This window comes from Nicotiana tabacum, chromosome 20 (assembly GCF_000715075.1).
Source record: "Nicotiana tabacum cultivar K326 chromosome 20, ASM71507v2, whole genome shotgun sequence".
NCBI lineage: Eukaryota > Viridiplantae > Streptophyta > Magnoliopsida > Solanales > Solanaceae > Nicotiana > Nicotiana tabacum.
In genome coordinates, this window is record NC_134099.1 from 35,776,686 (window position 1) to 35,791,701 (window position 15,016).

A 15,016-nucleotide genomic window follows, 5' to 3' on the forward strand; every position below is an offset into this window, starting at 1 on the left:
TTGGAAAGTTACTTCAAACTCTACTGGCCCTATGGTCAAAGCCAAGTCTATTTCCCCAAGGGTGTCTCTCTTGATGCCGTCAAAAGCCCTTACGCAGACATTATTGGGGCGGATTCTTCCGGTCCCAATTTCCATTCTCTGTAGCGTGGAGAGCGGACAAATGTCAACACCTGAACCGCCATCCAACATTACCCGCTTGACGTAGTAGTCTTTGCATTTAACTGTTAGATGCAAGGCTTTGTTGTGTGCCGCTCCCTCTGGGGGTAAATCGTTCTTGCTGAAGGAGACCTGATTAATGGCGAAGAACTTTTCCGTCATCCGTTCCAGTTGTTCGACTGAGGTTTCAACTGGTACGTATGCTTCGTTCAGGGTCTTGAGCAAGATCTTTTGGTGCTCGGCCGACCTCATCAGTAGTGATAGCATGGACACTTGCTCGGGGCATTTGCGTAGTTGATCTACCACTTCGTAGTCTGGCATTTTCATTTGTTGGAAGAAAACTTCCGCTTCTTCAACGCTTACAGGCTTCTTTGGTGGGAAGCATCTCCGTGTGGTGTTGTTTAGCTCTTGAGTGTTCGAATACTTTCCAATGAAAGTATTTTCCGGAAGTTCTCCCGTGACTTCTTTACCTTTGTACGTAACCAACGTTCTTTGATAGTTCCACGGTACTGTGGACGGGTTGGTCATCGGCTTCTGTGGCACGCGTCCGATAACCACTGGCTCATTCAGCCGGGGTGGTTGAATCGTCCCCCGGACCACATAGGCCCCTTTTGGTACGTACATTGGCCTTGCCCTTTTGACTTCGAAACTCTGCGGCTTCTCTGCTTGACCTCGCGGGACGTAAAGAACTTCATTCTTCACAGGCACCGTCTTTTTCTCCACCTTCTTTTCAGGCTCGCCCTTCACAGTACTGACCTTCTTTTCCCCTTTTTCTAGCTTCGGGGTTGTTTCAGGCCTTTTCCCTGCGTTGACGATGGCGATTATGGCTTTTAAAGCAGGATCAAATTCTTTGTCCTCGCAGATCATTCCAATTAGCAGCCCGTTGTTGTGAGCAGGCAACTGATTGTTAGTCACATTCGGGACCTCCTCGTCCCTTAGCACTATTTTCCCTTGCTCTATTAAATTCTCGACGACCCTTCTCAAAGCCCAGCAGTCATTTGTATCGTGCCCTTCCGCTCCTGAATGATAGGCGCATCTAACACCGGCTTTGTAAGAAGGTGATGCCGGATTGTGCCTTGTCTGAGGTACCGGCTGCAGGAAACCCAACTGGACTAGCTTCGGGAACAAAGTAGAGTATGGCTCACCGATGGGTGTGAAAGTCCGCCTTCTAGGTGGTTCCTGAGGGCGGAAGTTATTTTCAGGAGGCTGTGGGTTGTAGTGGTTGCGGTATGGAGGCTGATTTCTGGGAGGTGGAGCTTGGCCTCGATTGGCTTGCTGCGGAGGATGGACATAAGGTTGGGTGTTCATGACCATGTAAGGTTGAGGAGAATATGCCACATTTTGGTGGGGGTAGTAGTGTTGTGGGGTCCTTTCTGGAAAACGGGGCCTGGGATTACGATATTCCCTTACTTCTGATGCTGCCATGGCCGCTTCTTCCTTTTTCTTTCCTCTGGCCATTCCTCCGGACCCGCTTTGGACGGCTTGGGAGGTTGCCCTTATGGCTGCCTGACTCAAAATTCTACCCGTTTTCAGACCATTCTCCACCATCTCCCCAATCTTAATCGCTTCTGCGAAAGGCTTTCCCATGGCTGACATCATGTTTTGGAAATAGTCGGACTCTTGAGCCTGGAGAAAAGTGGTGACCATTTCTATCTCATCCATGGGAGGCTTCACCCTCGACGCCTGTTCGCGCCACTTAATAGCATATTCTCTGAAGCTTTCTGAAGGTTTCTTCTTCAAGTTTGACAGAGAATTTCGGTCTGGTGCAATGTCGATGTTATACTGGAATTGTCTCACAAAATCTCTGGCGAGATCATCCCATATATGCCATCGGGATATGTCCTGGTCCATGTACCATTCTGAGGCTATTCCCACCAAACTTTCCCCGAAATATGCCATTCGCAACTCCTCTTTTCCGCCGGCTCCCCGCAATTGGTTGCAATATTTCTTGAGATGAGCAATGGGGTCACCGTGTCCGTCGTACTTCTCAAACTTTGGAGTCTTAAAACCCACTGGTAGGTGCACGTGAGGGAACATGCATAGATCGGTGTAGGAGACGCTCTTCTGTCCGCTCAAACCTTGCATGTTCTTCAAACTCTGCTCAAGGCTTCTCATTCTTTTGGCCATCTCATCTTGTTCAAAAATTTTGGGGTTCTGATCCTTCCCAGGTGCAAGCTCGCACTGAGGCTGTAGAGGATGAGTGCTGGTGGCGAACCTAGTTGGTTCCATTGAGAAAGATGGTACTTGGAATGTAAACGAGGACGAGTCAAAATTTGGCTTGTATGCAGCAGGTTGTGCCGTGATCGGGCAGGGTGGTGCAGTAAAGATGTTTGTGTTTACATCCGTTGTTGACACTCGGGGATAAGAATCAGAGGGCGATCCAGCAGAGAAGGCTGAAATGGCTGGGTACCCGAATGGGGTGGCAGGATAGGTTATGGGGACATTAGAAGTCCCGCTTGTCCTGGAGAATAACTCAGGGAATCCAGGGACGACACTTGGTGGCTCTTTTTCGTTATTCCAGTTTCGAGCATTTCCAACATGCGGAGCCGTAGGATTCTATTTTCCTCCGCAGTTGCGGACTCAGGCGTGAGGATGGCCGAGATCGAACTCTCCTCGGAAACAGGAACTGTCGGCAAAGGAATTTCTGAAGACATTGCTATGCTTCCTTTTGACCTTGTGAAATAAGTGTGATCACCGCCTCCTGACTTAATAACAGGTAATTGAACACTCCCTTTCGACCTCGTGAAGTATGAGTGCGAGGCCATACTTTCACCAAACCAACCGCCTTTTCCAAAAACCTGGAGGAACTCAACGACAAACGAACAGTTAATTCGAAACAAATAACAGATAGGCAATCTCATGTTGGGGCATGATGCACCTATACAGTTAAGTGGATTCCTACATGTTTGCGATGAAAGCATGCGTCATTCCAGCTTCCTTTTAGGATTCTTTTATTATTATTATTTTATTATTATTTTTCATTATTTGTAGTTAAAAATGTGACCGGATCCTATGAGGATTGCCTACGTATCACGATGCCGCGTAAATCAGATCATTACATAGTTCGAAAACAGATGAATGTAAAAGAAACACACATTTTATTACTGAAACGATCTATTACAAACAACATTTTTGAAAAAGGAAAAACAAAACTTGAAAATAAACATAGACTCAAACAGACTAATGCACCCTGATGCGAAAAAGGCAGACAGAAGATGTTAAGATACAGACTCGACCTATGAATACATTATGGTTTCAAAAATTGGTGCCCTCGGGGCATCGTTCGGCCTCATCGCGGTCCTAGGTGTGAGATCTCTTTCAAGTTGTTCCAGCTCATGCATGGTTTGCTTGACATAACCCATCACTACCGAGAGAACGGTAATGCTGGTCATGTTCTCACACCGTAGACATCGTCTGATGATGGTGTGGGCAATGGTCCTGATCCTATCTCTGGTTTGTTTCTTCTCTATGAGCAGGCGTTTTATCTGATCACTGCACGTTTTTAAAACCTGAGAATCTTGTATATGTTGATTCTTCAGTTGCCGCACTTCTGCCTTCATTTGTGCCAACAGGTCGTAACAGTATCTGCTCTCAAATTGGAAATCCTCAGCCCGCTTAACTGCTTTAACCTCAAGTGTAGCCATCTCTCTCTTCATTTTAGCGACAGTTTTCTCGTGGTCGCGTCTCAATTGGTTCAAGTATCGGCGATGCTTATCTACTCTTGTACCCACTGTGCTTTGAGCTTTGCCATGATATTTTCAGACTCTTCTAAACCATCTTGTCATTCTCTGACTTCTCTTTTCAGCCCTCTTATCAACTGCTCGTCTGATCGACTTCTGGGCTGTTCATCAAGAACCAATCTCAATTTCTGGATTTGGGCCTTAAGTTCTTCATTTTCTTGGATCAATCTATTCTTTTCGCTTCGATCCGCAGCGATTTGTATGTTGTTATTGAATTTCAGACTGTCAATCTGTAGCTTCAAATCAATGATCTCTGCCCGATACCCCTTTTCTTTTGCTAACCAGTTCTATTGCTCTTGGGACGACTCAACGAAATCTTTGAGATGAGGTCTCTTCACTGGTCTCTCGCAGGACATGTCACCTCTAAACCAAGCGTGATACCCCGGGGCAACTTCCCCTTTTGCCGTATCCATCACACAAGTGTTTGCTGTCAGATGTTGGCACTCACTCCAGATTTGGCGAACTTCTTCTTCGGGGAAACGACCGTTCGGACTAATTTCAATCACTTGGGTACTCAGATCTTCATCTTTCGGCACCACTTGATACCTCCCAAGTTGCCTCAAAACCCGATACGGTGCATAGGGTTGGATGCTTTTAAGTCCCATTAACAGAAAGTGGGGCCTGATTGCCGGCATGTATATGATTTCCTCAACGGGCAACCATCCGAGCGTCCACTGGATTTGGTTGGCAGTGAGAGTTCGAAAAAATGAGGTCCATGCTGTGACTCCCTCGGGTAGACTGAACCCTTTGATTCTTGTGTAGAATTCTCCAATACAAGTTTTTTCGGGCGAACCGTAACCCAAGAGCGGGGAGCGGGGGCATAAATGATCGGTCATCCACATTTGCAACAGTAGGTTACATCCTTCGAAAAAGTCGCCCTTGGCTCGGCAAGCAGTGAGAGCCCGGAAGATGCCAGCCATAATCATAGGTGCCAGAGTACTTTTATTTTGGGTGAGCAAAGTGCTGACGACCCCAGTTACTTTTAGATCGATGTTTCCGTCTTTTCTTGGGAACACTATAAGACCCAAAAAGGCTGTCATAAAAGCTACCAGCCTATGTTCGTCCCACTTTTGTCGGTTGCCTTTACTGCATAGTTTGAAGTCCGGCTTATTGAACCCGCCCACGTGGCCGTATCTAGCATATATGAGGTGGAGACTGCAGAAACCTTTGGCAAGATCTGGATGGTGAAATGTTCGGGGTATTTTTAGGAAATCCAGAAACCGGTGTACCGTGACGGCCCTAGGTGCAATCAAGTATTTGAACCTTAACGGAGCTTCATCACCTCCGATGTATCCCGCTATTTCTTCCAATGTCGGGGTGAGCTCAAAGTCTGAGAAATGAAATACATTGTGTGCTGAATCCCAGCAAGTGACCAATGATCTGATAATATCACCCCGAGGCTGAACTTCTAGTAAATCCGGGAGATCTTTCAGATATTTCCTTACTTTGTCTTGCCCCTCCTTGCCTAAGTCGTTCCACCATGATCGCAACTCAAAAGGGATCTTGGTCATTATTGAAAAGGGTTCGTTTTGTATCGTGCTCATCCTGCACATTTATTAGGGTGATTATGCTAATGAAAAGACTTTTATTAGACTCAAAATAAAACTATCTAGATTTTTTTTCAAGACTTTTTTTTTATTATATTTTTTTTTTCAAAACGACGAACTCGATTTTCAAATGCGGCCTTTTAGCACTTTGAGAATGAAGATTTTAAAGCTGCGAGGATCAACCGAAAAAAAATGATGACCGAAGATGGCCGTTTATGCAATGTCAGCCTTCCGGCGTCCCGCTTGGGAACATTCGGTTGTTTTTACAAAAAGCGGCATCACCCGACTCATAAATTAAAATTCTGTCATTTTGGCTATTTCTAAAAAAGGGGAGGTTGGACCCGATGAGGGTTGCCTACGTATCTCATACCCTGTGAGAATCAAACCGGCGTAGTTCGGTCGGATCAGAAATAGGGGAAACAAATAAAATCTTTTAAAGAAAAAAAAAAGAGGAATAACTATTTTTCTGGAATTTTATATTTTTTTATTTTATTTTATATTTTTTTTGAAAAGAGACTAAGGAAATATTTATACATTTTAAACTTCTTTTTCCTTTATTTTTTTTGAAATTTCGAAATCTTTTAAAGAGATACTACAAAAAAATTGAATTTTTCCCTTTTTTTTATTTATATATATTTTGGATTTTGAAAGTTATTAAAAGGAATAAATCAAACTAAAAGACAAACTTTGTTTTCATTTTTCTTTTTCTTTTTTTTTTTTAAGAAAATTCCGGCGAGGTTTTGACATTACTTGGACATTGGTTTTATTTTTCCAAAAATAAGTAATTATCTCCCTACCCTGCTATTCTTTTTTTTTTTTTAAATTTTTTTCGGAAACCGGTCAGTATGCAGATCCGAAGCAAATAGATACGCAAAACAAACGGGATGCAGCAGGACGGTCTTTTCATTTCAGGTTGCCTGTCCTAGACGGACCCAACCCCTGTGTTGAGTCCCCTATGTCAAATGCAACATGATGCAGATAAGCGTTCCTACTAGGGATCCGGCATGAGGTTTCGTTATACTAGGTTTATAACTTGGGTATATGTTCTAGACTGTGTACCCGAGCGAACAACTCGAGTCGAGGAGGGGGCAACTTACCGGGAACCAAAAGGTCATCCGGCTTCGTAACTTATCCGTCCTCTTTCTTATTTCAGGTATTGACACTAACAGAATAGGGAGCCTCGACCAGCGAGCTTCTCCCCGGAGGTAAGAAGAGAAGGGTTTCGGCACAGTTTATATACAATTCAGATAATATCAAAGCGGTAAAAGACAACATTTAGCACGTTATGCCAAAACATGTAATAAAGATCAGATAATAAAGTCAAATATAACAATTATTCTAAGCTCGAATTCTTGAACCCTGAACCAGAGGTTCCGGGTTAATTTAATCCCCAGCAGAGTCGCCAGAGCTGTCACACCTCCTTTTTGCGCGCCCGCCCCCGAAGGGTTAAATGCGCGAGGGAGTTTTTCCAATTTAAGTGACAATATTCGAAATGGGATTATTTATTTAATTCAGAGTCGCCACTTGGGAAAGGTTTGGTTTTTGGTGTCCCAAGTCACCAGTTTATCTTGAATCCAAAATCGAGGAAATTTTCGACTTTTCCAAATGAAGTCTGCGAACCAGAAATTCTAAGTAATGAATTCTGTTGACCCGAGGGAAGGTGTTAGGCACCCTCGAATCCCGTGGTTCTAGCACGGTCGCTTAAATTGTTATAATGGCTAAATATCTGATTTAAATACATGTTGTGACTTACGTGCTTTTATTTAATTTAAAACCGCTTTTATTATTATTATTTTATTTTTATAGAATTGCAACGTCGTGAAAATGCATCTCGAACCACGTCACAATCAATGCACCCGTAGTTGTTAACACATTTCGACTCCGTTGAGATTTGAATTTGGGTCACATAAATGCGCACCCGAATTTAAGAATGTAATTTAATTAAGTCGCGCCTAAAGAGTCTAACGCGTTATTAATTTTGGGGAAGGCAGTGAAATTTACTAAACGGTCCATCCCAAATTCTAAGTATTTATTATGATCAATTATTGAGGGCCCCGCAATTTGCATTTTTATTTGGCGAGGCTCGTCTCATTATTTTTAAAATGATAATCTTAGCATGACTACATTTCTATATTTATTTTTGTTTTCTAAAAATAAATAAGAAAAACCCTAAATCGTTACAAGCTTAAAAGAGGCATACCATATTAAATGCTAGATTGAGACGCGCATTTATTGAAAGGAATGTTACTAGAAATTATGAACCAAATCGAGGACGATGAAATAATATATCCGAACATGATTAATCATCCTATAGCTAAATTAACTCCCCATGATTATGTGAACAAACAAATAATCGTCCGCGACTATTAGTGCTGGAATTAACCTTAATTATTAATGCTCATTTGGGAGTTTATTTGATCTAAACGCCAAACCATCTTACCCAACTCATGCTTATTAAATTAGTTTTCCTCAAAATTAATGCATTATTTCGTACTTCAAAAATAGGCAAAAAAAAGAACTTGCTAATCTTATTAATAGCCGCTTTGTCTAAATGGCGGGCCGATGCCAAATATCAGTTATTATCAAACCTATATCGAAACAAGGAATCTAACAAGAGAGTCGGCATACATGGCTAACCCGTTAACGTAACACCACATGAGAATTTGTTTGGGATACATTTATCTTGAAATCAAATGGGATCGGATATAACAAATTTGAACAGTTAAGAGGTCTAGACAGGAGTACATACAGATGCTTGCCATGATTCTATGTTATACTGTCATCACTAAATCAAACCAAATGGCTATACACATGGAAATACATCTGATCTAACAACAATACTATCTAGTAGTCCATCTCAATTAGGATGTGTATTAATTCATACAGAGCAAATGCAGTTGGAATGAACTTAAACAAATACAGGCTAACTATCATCCAACCTATTGCTATACTTTGAACACAAGTACTGTGAAGTAAACAACGTTCATTTCTTTATTTCTACTTCAAACTTCAAGCTTTCAACAACACATGGTTTCAGAAGTATGTACCTGGAAGTGCTTACAATTGAAGAAGAAGAGAAGTCAGTAGAGTAACAGTGGCAAACGAAACAGCAGCAGTAACAACAGGTAACAGCAGAACAAATTCCAGTGCAAGATGCAACTATAGCCGATGGAAAAAGTAGCAAAATGACAGCAGCAAGCAGTGTAGTAGAAACAGAACTCCAGACAGACCAAATCCAGGAATAAACTAATGCAACACACAACCAGTAACCTCAGTTAGGACTTGGAAGAATCAGTATTGATTAAAGAAGTTGAAAACAAGTGAAATCAAACAACAATAGGAAGAACAGTTTCTGATTTTGTCTATATGTTTTCTATCCCTTTCTCTCTCTCTATCTGTGTGTTATTCTAACTGTCTCTGTCTCTCCAAAATCCAGTCCCCTATTCTAATGGAAGTTCTCCTATTTATAGCCTAGCATTAGGCCATTTACAGCCTGTTAGACACATCAGAAATCCCTCCCATGTGGTCTACTGTCCTTCCACTCAACTATTTAAAAATAAAACCCCTCCCATGAGATTCCCCTGACAGCCCTTTATCATTTTATTAAACTAAAACAAAGGTATGGGCAGCCTAAAATGGCCTGACAGCACATGCTGTCGCATTTGCTCTAATTATTAAAGGAACATACTGCACATGCTGCCCAAGAATACACATGCCATCAATTTAAACCAAAGTCTCAACTACAACCCCACCCTTAGATGTTTTCTGATTCAAATTGATATATAGCGACAATGCTATACTCAGTTCCTAATTGAATTCAAACAAAATTTGAGCAGAGAACCCAATGACAGGGATCAGATTATCACCATTCCAAACTGAACTAATTGACGACGTATATCGACTCGACTATACTAATTGTAACACATACAATCGATGCCAATGATCAGAAATCCAACAGTATCAACAAGGGGTTCAGATTGCACTGTCAAAACAAAAATGACCCTGGGAACTAATTAGTCGACCAATTTCAATTTTAGTCGATTGTACAGTTTACAAACACACACAAAATGAAGAAGGGCTTGACCAAATACAGAAATTTTGGGCAAAGTGGACGGGACAGTCAAAATTCAAAGCAAATCAACTAAAGACATTTAGCCATACGAACAGACCTTTAACTATAACAAACACATGAACTGATAAAGAAAAGGGAAAGCAAAAATACCTTAGAGTCTTGGAAAAATCAGCAAACCCTAACTCGGATTTGAATCGACCTTTCTTGAGGTTGAACGGACTTTAATCAAAGTCTTCTCAACTGAGAACACTTCGATTAAGGTCCATTAGACCCTAATCATCTGGTTCAAATGGACACAGACCGGACATCAGGACTTCTATGGTTCCTAAAGGCAGATTTGGGATTTATGTTTCCCTGGTTAGATTCGGACCAAACCAAACTTGGTTTGGTCACGAGGGAGGTCAGGGGAGTGTCTGGTATGAACCTGGGGTAGATCGGTGTAGATCGGAGTTCTGCTCGAATCTTCAAATGAAGATTCGAGAACTTAGGGACTGATTCGAACTCAGCGGTTGATGGATTTGGATTCAGGGTGGTGAGGTGCATCTAGGGTGTTAAGGCAGTGGTCACCGGTGTCCTTGCCGCCGGGTTTAATAGTGAGGGGAAAGGGGGCGGCGTTAGGGTTTCATGGGGTTCGGGGTCTGGTGAAGGAGACGACTAAAGGGGGTGCTTGGATAGGGGGGCAGGGTATGATATGGAGGCTTTTATACGGGGTGGATGGTTGGGTCTTGGCCGTTAGATCACTCAAGATCAACGGCCTGGATTCAAGGGTTAATCCAAACGGTGTCGTTTGGTTTAGTATTGAGGTCGGGTTGGTTCGGGGTTGAACGGGTCGGGTTTGTATGTGGGTACGGGGATATGATGAGGGCCGTTAGATCAGGGTGGCTTGAACGGCTGAGATGGGTTGCCCCCTGAAACGACGTAGTTTTGGTATCAAACTACGCCGTTTGGAGGCCTGGGAGATGGGTCTGTTGGACCGGTATGCTGTTGGGCCTCAGCTTAACAAATGAAAACGGGCCCAGTCCGATTTAAACCAATTTTCACCCTTTTCTTTTATTTTTCTAAATTTTTTTTAAAAACACAAAACCTAATTAAACAAAATTAAACACCATTAATTAACACTTAATGTAATTATTACACACATATTAAAATATTTAAAATAGGTAAAATCACACCAAGGCAACAAATAGGACAAAAGATGCATATTTTGTGATTTTCCTTTTAATAACCGGATTATGGTTCAACTACACACGACACATATTTTTTGTACTTTGTTTGATAAAAAAATGGACAAGATCACAAATAACTAACAAAAATGTCACGTAAAATCCAAAAATTGTACAGCAAGACCAATTGCTATTATTTTTTGTTTCTTTTGGAGTGATTATCGCGAAAACAAAAATCATGTGCTCACACTGTTCATCTGAGTTACCCTCTGTTTGATACAGGACGCTGGGTGAGTGATTCAACACCATTATACACGACTGTTATATTTCTATGCTTATGAAGTCATGTACCTTAGATTTGCTGAACCGCGTTACGATTGTGCTATGATTTACTTACACACTGGTTTTTCTTTCTATGCATCATTAGGTACAGAATCTTGAGCGATCTTATTTTAAGATGTGGAATCTCTATTGCTCTGGCCAACATCCTCAGTCGTTCAAAGTGACAGAGAACAACATGGAATTTCCTTATGACCGCTAGATGTAAAAACAGTAGTCTAAACGGGATTGTAGATAAATCAAAGAGCATGTGAAGTGCTATTTATTCTAAATCAGTGTCTCGCAATTATGGTATTCAATGGTGAGTTTCAATCTTATCTTTTGTTGATGAATTTGAAACTCTCATGAAGTATATTAGTTGTAATTAGTATCCCTCTTTGGGTAGTTAGTTTGTATTTTTACGGAGGTGAATGGTTCGTCTTGATTGTATTTGTTTATTTACAAGCATTTGTTGATGTTTACAGCTTGACTTTATGCAGGCCTCAGCAGCTCAGCTGATGGATGATCCTGGTAAAATCATTGAACAGTGATTAATTTGTTAATTGAAAGATGCTACTGAGGTTTACAGATATATGAACAATTACAGAGGTACTCGAGAATACGTTTCCTCGAGAATATGAAGAAAAAAGTGAGTTTGAAGCTTATTAATTGAAAAAGTGAAGCTTATTAATTGAAAAAGTTAAAGGACAAAGGTATAGTAGTCACTAAAATAAACAGAAATGATGGTTTAACTGTTCTGAAGAGGAGGTTTAACCATTTAGTATCAGGCCTATTCTCCATGCTCAGTATAATATTTTGTTGGTCAAGAAATTCTAGCTCAGCAGAGAGCTCAGATCCTTCTGCCTGAAATCTCAGCACATAAAAATGTGTTACAATTCTTGTTTCTCCCTTTTTTTCCCTTCTTTGAAAGTAAATTTTTGAGGGGGAGTGCTTATACAAAGTCAATGTCTTATAGTATTACTATTTTTTGATAGCTAAACAAAAAGACACATCAATGTTTCACATTACAAATATATATATAACTTTCTAAACTCATGTTTAACAAATATATAAGAATTTTGGTTGTTCAGCTAAGTCAGTTATTAGGCCAATCCAAGAAATAGGGCAATTTTGCAGTATGTACCTGCAAAGCTTGAACTGTTCTTTCAAGTTCAGCTATGTGCTGAAGTTTTCTGACACGTGATCGGTGAGCAGATTGTGTGCATAATTCAGATTTATATACAGCAGTGTGCTGATATCAGCCACCTACCCACCCTGATTAATGTCGAGTTGCATGTTTCTCTCATTTACTTAGGGCTGTGATTTACTGATCCTCTCATTTTTTACAAGTGCAGTATTGCCGAACTTGAAAGCGTGCCAGGAATCAGGATTGAGTACGATGGACATAGAAGTTGGAACTTGGAAGTTGGAACTCTTTTCTTTTGTGTAGTCTATTAAGGAATTCTGGTTGAGGATTTCAGTTCATTAGACATATATTTGAGATTTCAGTATATTTTGTTTTGTTATGAAGATTGTATTTTGTTTATGTAATGGATTCTATCACAAGAATTAGGATTTGCAGAACTATGTGGATTAGGACTGATGTTCACAAGAATTAGAACTATGTTGAATTGAACTGTTGTTTATGTTAATTTTGTTCTGTTATGAACTGTTGAATCCGATCCGAAAATCCGATCACCAAACCGATCCGAAATTATGCAATCCGATCCAATCCGATATAATTCGGATCAGATTCGGATTGCGTTTTGTGGAATCCGAAATCCGAAATTTCAATCCGAAATGTGCTAAATCCGATCCGATCCGATCCGATCCATGCACAGCCCTAGCAACAACGCCAAAAATTGATCGGGTCCAAGCCTACAATACTATTGAGTAGAGAAGATGGTCGATGCAGTTTTCATCCAACTAGGTCGGGATCGAATCCACATGGTATTAATAATTGGAATTAGGTCTATATCTAAGCTAGATATGGGTTTTGAATCTAATTACACTTCCACAAATGTTTGGTTTGATTTATACTTCTATTTCTATTCTATTGCATGCAATATTTGAAACTAAATACAATGTTTTTGTTGTTGATTTTCATGGGTTTAAAGGGACTAGGGTAGTGACTTTCACCTAGGTGGATATACAACGGGTAGCAAGAATCGAAGGCAATCGTGTGATTACTTGGGGTCGTAATATAGCTATCACACCCAGAAACTCACTCTATACTGTCGCACCTCCTTCTTCCGCCCCCGCTGGGGGTTCAGGGAGTTTTTTCAATTAAAGGACAATCGAAACGGGATTTATTTATTTATTTCAGAGTCGCCACTTGGGAGATTTAGGGTGTCCCAAGTCACCAATTTTAATCCTGAATCGAGGAAAAGAATGACTCTGTATTACAGTCCGCGAACCAGAAATCCGGATAAGGAATTCTGTTAACCCGGGAGAAGGTGTTAGGCATTCCCGAATTCCGTGGTTCTAGCACGGTCGCTCAACTGTTATATTTGGCTTGATTATTTGATATAATACGTATTATAAACTTATGTGCAAATTTTATCTTTTTACCGCTTTTATCATTATATATTTTTTTTTAAAAAATGTGAACATCGTTTAAAAACATGTCGTTGGATTGCGTCACATAAAATGCACCCGCGATTCGGAACGTATTTTTATTCAATGTTTTGGGATTTGGATTTGGGTCGCATAAATGCGCACCCGTGTTTAAGAATGTAAGCTTATTAAAATGCGCGTCTAAAGCAATTAGCGTATTATTATTTCTGGGTAAGGCCGTGGAATTTTGCTAAACGGCTCATCCCAAAATCTAATTAATTTTAATTAAACATTTTATGAGGGCCCCGCAATCTATACATTTTATTAAGCGAGGCTCGTCTCATTTTTATTTTTAAAAGGACAATCCTAAAATGCCTACATTTTTCTATTGAAATTTGTCTCTACAAAATAAAAGAGAAAATATCTTAATTTATTTACATGCTTGAGTTATTATAGATGAATTTTGAATATGATTCATAAAATCTGAAAATGATGCAAACATGACAGTCCGTTGCCACTGCAGGCCCAGGCCCAACGTGTATGACATAAAACTAGACCCGTGCCGTCTTATTCACATGTTATTACCTAGTTACATTATACTAGGCATGCTCTCAGTTTGTCAAATTAAAAAAAACTTAGCAATCTAATTTTAATCCTAGACCATTTACATGCTGAAATTAACCAATATTATTTAACTAAACAATATTTTTACCAAGTTCCTACTAGATGGCCTATTCGTTTTACTTGACGGAGTTACTACACCATTTATTTATTTTTAGGCAATATATAGATAATTCAATCGTTAAGCTATCGTCGGATGTTCCACTATATGTATTAAATAGCTAAACGATTCTGATTTTTTGCAAACTAAATAAATTATACATACAAATAAAATTCAGAATATAATTAAAGTAAATTTAGAATTTCAACTCTTCATTTTTCGTATTCATGCTTCATATTCGGATTACAATAACCGGCGTGTCGGTTGTGTACCTGATATTGGAAGCAAAAGAAAATGAAGGTGAGAATCAGCAGCAGTAATAACAGTACAGTACAGCACAGCAACAACAACCCAGCAACAGTAACAACCCAGGAAAAGAGTTTGCAAACCAGTAGAGCAGTAATCCCAAAAAAACAAAAGCTTCCAGCTTTGATGACACAACAACAATTAATGCTAATTTCAAACAATGAAAGAAAGAAGAATATTTTTTTTGTTTGTTTTTTTTTTATTTGAAGGTTTGAATATTTTTCGGAATTTTTCTCTCTTAAATATTCAGCTCTTTTTTTTCTATTTGAGTTTTTCTGTTCTATCTATCTGTTCTTTTTTTCTTCACATTCGTTCCTCTCTGTTATTCTCTTCTGTGTCAAGACCTTTCTCTATATAACACATTCCCAAACTCAATTAAAATCAATCATTTTCCCCTACCAAACTCATTATCTTCCCACTCACCCCCATTACATTAA